General features: G+C 46.1%; 1 pseudogene; it reads right to left on the bottom strand.

Moving 5' to 3' along the window:
- Window positions 1-3905: 3905 nt before the first annotated feature.
- LOC126208754 (5S ribosomal RNA) lies at window positions 3906-4023 on the bottom strand (annotated as a pseudogene).
- Window positions 4024-7635: the final 3612 nt, after the last annotated feature.

Below are 7635 nucleotides of genomic sequence, written 5' to 3'. Positions count from 1 at the left end.
CCCATTTAAACTAAGACTTGTCAGTTTATCTGAAATCTCCTCAACTCTTTCCGATGAGTAACCTATTTTTTCTTTCTGTTTATTTACGTCTTCCGTAAGTGTCGCGACTCGGGTTTCGGTATTGTCACATTTAGTAGTTAACTGTTCATACTGTTGCGTTAAGTTATTTATTCTGTCATTTGATACGGATTCCTCGATTCTCTCAAATATTTCCTCCTTATCATGTGCACGTTGTAAATTTAACTCTGAAAATTTCTGTACTTTCACGCGATTTTTTTCTTCCCGTTCTCCGTCCTGTTCCTCTCGTCTAATTCCTGTTGAAATTAAACTATTATTGTGAGCATTCAAAACCGGTTGTACTTCTTCTCTAATTTCTTTCTTTGATTCATCTTCCATGTTTTTGAAACATGTCCCTGTTCGTGAGCCTAACTGTGTTTCCATTGTTCCCATCTCGTTTTTAATTGTTCCTATTTTTGAGCATAACTGTGTTGTCATTGCTTTCATCTCAGTTCTAATTGTTCCTATCTCAGTTTTAATTGTTCCTATCTCAGTTTTAATTGTTCCTATTTGTGATCCCTGTGAGTCTAACCGTGTTTTTAATTCAGATCCCAAATTTAATATAGCACTCATCAACTGCTCCATATCTTCTGTCGTTAATCTCGTATTCTGTGAATTTTCTGATTGAGAAAAATTTTGAAATGGTTCCGGATTATTTTCCCGACTTATTAAATTGTTTTCAACTCCATTATTCATCATCCTGTTCTCCTGTGTTGGCGAGTTCGCCATGTTAACAATTTCGTTATTCTGACTATTCATCATTTTTGCCTGTTTCATCGATCGCGTAATCATTTACAAAACATACAAAGCTCGTCACTGTACGAAAATTACATACAATGCCTCCTTATTTCCAACAATACCATTCACACGAAATGTTTCCCTCAAACACGATTAACGAACAATTGAAATCTTCCTAACTGCACGAAATTGTCAAACCTGTAAACAAGATAACAAAATTAAATTCTGCAAAAAAAAAACCATTAGAAGAATGACAATTACCAAATTTACACATGCAATATAGACTACAATTACTAAACTACAAATTACTACAACAATACTACTGTCTACACAATCAGAAGAATTCCAAGGGACGATCCGAAACAGCGGTCGCCACGTGCATGGGGGCTTAATGAAAATAAAATGCAAATAATTTTTAACTTTTTGATTTAGTAGATGTCTGTTCGATTACGCAGTGTCGTATACGGTTGGCCCTGACTAGTATTATTACGCAATCTGACTGCATATAACAACAACAAAGAATGAAATGAAAATTTTCGTTAACACAATTAATTAATTAAGTCCCCAGTAACTATAAAACCTACGAAACCAAAGCACAAGTATAACTGTTCTGTGTGTGGAAGTATGACTCAACGTACGCATCTGGCACGGTTCTTCTTCAATAGCACAAGAAATTTTAAATATCATTTATACTGAATTAATTAAAGAAAATAGAAATACCATAATTCCTCAAGAAAACCAGAATTACACTCTAATCCAAGAACACAAGCCAGATGCTTTGTTGACTGAACCTGTAATGACGCATTATTCAGGACATTGAAATAATGAAAAAAAAAGAAAGGAAAAGAATATTTTACCTTCATATACACTCCTGGAAATTGAAATAAGAACACCGTGAATTCATTGTCCCAGGAAGGGGAAACTTTATTGACACATTCCTGGGGTCAGATACATCACATGATCACAGTGACAGAACCACAGGCACATAGACACAGGCAACAGAGCATGCACAATGTCGGCACTAGTACAGTGTATATCCACCTTTCGCAGCAATACAGGCTGCTATTCTCCCATGGAGACGATCGTAGAGATGCTGGATGTAGTCTTGTGCAACGACTTGCCATGCCATTTCCACCTGGCGCCTCAGTTGGACCAGCGTTCGTGCTGCACGTGCAGACCGCGTGAGAAGACGCTTCATCCATTCCCAAACATGCTCAATGGGGGACAGATCCGGAGATCTTGCTGGCCAGGGTAGTTGACTTACACCTTCTAGAGCACGTTGGGTGGCACGGGATACATGCGGACGTGCATTGTCCTGTTGGAACAGCAAGTTCCCTTGCCGGTCTAGGAATGGTAGAACGATGGGTTCGATGACGGTTTGGATGTACCGTGCACTATTCAGTGTCCCCTCGACGATCACCTGTGGTGTACGGCCAGTGTAGGAGATCGCTCCCCACATCATGATGCCGGGTGTTGGCCCTGTGTGCCTCGGTCGTATGCAGTCCTGATTGTGGCGCTCACCTGCACGGCGCCAAACACGCATACGACCACCATTGGCACCAAGGCAGAAGCGACTCTCATCGCTGAAGACGACACGTCTCCATTCGTCCCTCCATTCACGCCTGTCGCGACACCACTGGAGGCGGGCTGCACGATGTTGGGGCGTGAGCGGAAGACGGCCTAACGGTGTGCGGGACCGTAGCCCAGCTTCATGGAGACGGTTGCGAATGGTCCTCGCCGATACCCCAGGAGCAACAGTGTCCCTAATTTGCTGGGAAGTGGCGGTGCGGTCCCCTACGGCACTGCGTAGGATCCTACGGTCTTGGCGTGCATCCGTGCGTCGCTGCGGTCCGGTCCCAGGTCGACGGGCACGTGCACCTTCCGCCGACCACTGGCGACAACATCGATGTACTGTGGAGACCTCACGCCCCACGTGTTGAGCAATTCGGCGGTACGTCCACCCGGCCTCCCGCATGCCCACTATACGCCCTCGCTCAAAGTCCGTCAACTGCACATACGGTTCACGTCCACGCTGTCGCGGCATGCTTCCAGTGTTAAAGACTGCGATGGAGCTCCGTATGCCACGGCAAACTGGCTGACACTGACGGCGGCGGTGCACAAATGCTGCGCAGCTAGCGCCATTCGACGGCCAACACCGCGGTTCCTGGTGTGTCCGCTGTGCCGTGCGTGTGATCATTGCTTGTACAGCCCTCTCGCAGTGTCCGGAGCAAGTATGGTGGGTCTGACACACTGGTGTCAATGTGTTCTTTTTTCCATTTCCAGGAGTGTATATTGATGAAAAGCACTCTAATCATTACAATATCTCCATTAGAACAACATCTGCTGTATATCCCATCAAACAACTGCATAAAACATGGAACAAGCACGCTCCACTACGACATCTCAGCAAACACTTTTCACTACGACATCTCAGCGAGCACTGACTACTACGAGTCCTCGACAAGCACTGCCCACTACGACATCTCAGCAAGCACTCCCTCCGCTACTTCTCAATAATCACTGCCCACTACGACTTCACAACAAGAACTGACTACTGCCACATCTCGACAAGAACTGCCAGTGGAGGCGGCGGAACAATACTCTCTAGCGCGATCTCTGGCGCTGTGGCTCAGTGTAGCCACCATTCACGTGTTCGACACCCAAGAGGGTATAAAATCCAATTAAAAAAATGGTTTTACAAACCTTGTCTAATAAAACAGTAGAAAGCATAACTTATCCTCGGCGAAAAAAAATACATTTAGATAATCAGTGGTTTTGTAGGAAAATAGCAATATATTTCCTGTCGCTTTTGTTACTCCTGTAGTAGCTCACACAGGATAGGCACCAGGATTGAAGGATGACAGATACGGCAATATTCGCCAGATATGATGGTGATCCCAAAAGTACACTCACTCCGTCTTCAGGCCACGAGTGGCCTACCGGGACCATCCGACCTTCGTGTCATTCGCAGTGGAGGATGCGGATAGGAGGGCCATGGGGTCAGCACACCGCTCTCCTGGTCGTGACGATCGTAATCTTGACCGAAGCCGCTACTATTTGGTCGAGTAGCTCCTCAATTGGCATCACGAGGCTGAGTGAACCCCGAAAAATGGCAACAGCGCATGGCGGCCTGGATGGTCACCCATCCAAGCACTGACCACGCCCGACAGCGCTTAACTTCGGTGATCTCATGGGAACCGGTCTATCAACTGCGGCAAGACCGTTGCCTCCCAAAAGTAAGTCTCCAATTTTGTTTAAAAATATAAAGAAACGTTTACTTACAATAAGTTGTACATTGTTTTGGAGCTTGAATATTTTTCTAGTATTACACATAATCGTCATTTCGATCTATGCATTTTTGTAAACTCTTTAGCAGTTTCTGTACCCACATGTCATAATAGCCGCCGCCGTGCTATTGAAGAAGCGTCGGACCTCATCTTTCACCTGGTCCTCGTCACTGAAGCGCCTTCCGTAAAAGTGTTCTTTCAACTTGGAAAACAAATGGTAGCCACTTGGTGCTAAATCCGGGCTGTTAGGTGGGCAGGTGATGATGTCCCATCCAAACTGTTGGAGAAGATCCACATTTTGACGGGAAATATGGGGGCGAGCATTGTAGTGGAGAATGATTATAGCCTTGCTTAACATCCTTCTTCTTTCCTAAACCGTCATTCTGAGCTTTCGTAGTGTCTTGCAACACCTGTCGACACTTGTTGCCCCAGGAACTATGAATTCGACGAATAATATTCCCTTTCGAGCCCAAAACACGGTTGCCATTGATTTTACCGGCATATTGTGTTCCTTAGAGTTTTCGTGGCTTGAGTGTATCGGGTCGTTGTTTGGTCTCGTGTGTGAAGTGAAAAGCTTAGGTTTTATCACCGCGACTACTGAATCCGAAAGGATGTCCTTATCAATTTACATAGGGTTGAAGAAATTGGTGGTAAGTTTCAAAGCGTTGCCGTTTGTGGTCTTCAGTCAGCATTCTTGGAACCCATCTTACGCACATCTACGGAAATTTGAAGATTGCAGTCAGCGTCCGATGTATGGTGTTTCGAGACACCTCAGTAGGAATACTGAAGAGCTCATCGCGAGTAATCAGCCGACCATGAAGCACGATTTGGTCAACCTTTATGATTGTCCTTTCGGACATTGGCGGTCTCCCGCTTCTTTCCTCCTTATGAATTTCAGTACGACCACCTGCAAACTCTCTACACCACTTGCGGACATTTTTGACATCCATACACGACTCTCCGTACACTTCCGTCAACTGTCCATGAATGTCAATTGGTTTAACGCCTTTTACACTCAGAAACCGAATAAGTGCGCTAGCTTTGCACCTGGTGGTAGTGGCCAACGGGACTTCCGTAACAAGTGGCTGCGAAGCCAAGCCTGAAAGCTCCAGCGGGAGTAGAGAGTGGAAGGAGCACGGAAAAAAAGACAGTGTGGCCAACAGCCACACAAACAGTTTCCCTGCGGCCCTAGCGCTTTAGAGACCTAACTTTTGGCATTACTCTCGTACATCTGTTGTGGCTAACGGGACCTCCATTACAAGTGGCTGCGAAGCCAAGCCTGGAAGCTCCAGCAGGGCTAGCGGAAGGAGCACGGAAAATAAGACAGTGTGGCCAACAGCCACACAAACAGTTTCCCTGCGCCCCTAGCGCTTTAGGGACTCTACTTTTGGCATTACTATCGTACATCTGTTGTGGCTAACGGGACCTCCGTTACAAGTGTCATCGAAACCAAGACTGAAAGCTCCAGCGGGAGTAGAGAGTGAAAGGAGTACGGAAAAAAACAGTGTGGCCAACAGTCACACAAACAGTTTCCCTGCGGTCCTAGCGCTTTAGAGACCTTACTTTTGGCATTACCCTCGTACATCTGTTGTTGCAGACTCAGACCGTCAGTATGAGGAGCTGCGGGTACGGCTGGAGAGAACTGCGAAGAGGGTGGCTGCCGCCGACAAGGAAGATGCCAAGGAGATTAGCAGGTGAGGCTCTGTCTGCGAAACCTGAGCTAGCTTGCCAGTTGATCTTAATCCTACAGCCATGACAGTTTACTGAAGCGTGTCATTTGTGAATGATCAGAAGAGAGATGTCGCTAATTATACAGAACATCAAGCACTATTCTCTTCAGAACAAGGGTACAATATACGAACAACATGAGGTTGTATAGTTAGTGATTAATGCGTTCATTACCAGCCGATGTGGCCGAGTGGCTCTAGGCGCTTCAGTCTGAAACCGAGCGACTGCTACGGTCGCAGGTTTGAATCCTGCCTCGGGCATGGATGTGTGACATGTCCTTAGGTTATTTAGGTTTAAGTAGTTCTAAGTTCTAATGGACTGATGACCTCAGTCCCATAGTGCTCAGAGCCATTTGAACCAATGAGCTCATTGAACAACAGACATCACTGAACATGACATGTGGAACAATCGGTTCTGCTGCCGGATGTTTGTGTCACTCTGGCATAATATTTCGGCCACGTAACTCGTTGCCTTCTTCAGGTGCTACCTGAGACTGCCGTATTGGAGGATCTTGTCCAGTACTGCCTAGATGGCGCTGGGCGCTCTGCTGCCGTCCGCGCCCGCCTGGCGCTGCTTGTAAGGTGTTGTCTCTTCCCCGGTGCTCCCTCGGACGTCAGCGCCCGGGTTGGTCGCCATCTGTGGCAGCTCTCTGAGGCCCGTCCTGTGTCGCGCGTTCCGATCGCGGTCCGCGCCCAACTGCTGCTGCTCCTGAGCAGCGCCAGGCGGGCGTGTACGGCAAACAGAGCGCCCAGCGCCCTCTGGGCATAAATAGTGGACAAGATTCTCCAATACGGCAGTCTCAGGTAGCACCTGATGAAGGCAACTAGTTACGTCGCCGAAATATTGTGCCAGAGTGACACAAAAATCCGGCAGTAGACCCGATTATTCCATACGTCAAGATCTCGCCGATAAAGCCTGAAGTTTTACAGCACTGAACATGCTTGTCATTTACTGTGATGTCGTATCGCGGACAGAAAGAGTGGCTGGAAGTCTCAGTGTCATATAATCCACAAAAAAATCAGCTCAAGAGTTTATTTTTAGGAATAATCAAATAAAACTGTTTTGTAGAAATTCAAAATGCTCTCCAAATTTTGTGTGTAACTTGTATGAGAAGTTAAATTTCTTTGATAATCGTATCAATATCCCAAGAGGGGGTGAACAGAGAAAAGTCGCTTTTCGGTTGCCGAATCTTTCTCTGATCAATAATTTAATACGGTTTATTGTGCCAGGAAAAACGCATGATCATCTTCGGTTTATTGGGAGAATTTTGGGAAGTGTGGCTAATCTGTGAAAAGAGATCACATATAGGACACTAGTGCTACCTGTTGTTGGGTACTGCTCGAGTGTTCGGGATCCGCACCAAGTCGGATTAAAGGAAGACATCGTTGCAATTCATAGGTGGATCGCTGTTGAAGAGCCTGCACACCAGGAATCAGGTCCATGTAAACAACGCTTTTCAGATACCCCCAGAGGTAAAAATCTAGGAGTTTTAAATCCGATCATCTAGCGGTCCGTGCTATTGAGCCTCTGCGTCGTCGTATTGCCAGGACTAGTACTTCTCTCAATGAAGCGGGAGATTTGGAAGTGCTCCGATCTTCTAAGTTACCTTATATCGGACGCTGCATTTTCTGTCTTGGATTCCTTATCAGAACTACGTCTACTATGTCCGCTCTAGAGCGCCTGGAAGCCTTTAATAGCAATTGAGAAACACGCTGTACATACAGCATTGTCAGAAACAGTCTGAAAAGCATGAAAGCGTGTCGCAGAGCAGGTTGTGCTTAGAACTAATTGTTAAGAAAAAATTCTATATATTGTGCCGTTTCCG

Source organism: Schistocerca nitens, chromosome 1 (assembly GCF_023898315.1).
Source record: "Schistocerca nitens isolate TAMUIC-IGC-003100 chromosome 1, iqSchNite1.1, whole genome shotgun sequence".
Lineage (NCBI taxonomy): Eukaryota > Metazoa > Arthropoda > Insecta > Orthoptera > Acrididae > Schistocerca > Schistocerca nitens.
Note: the sequence above shows the minus strand (reverse complement) of the source record. Positions and strands in the feature narration are given on the sequence as shown.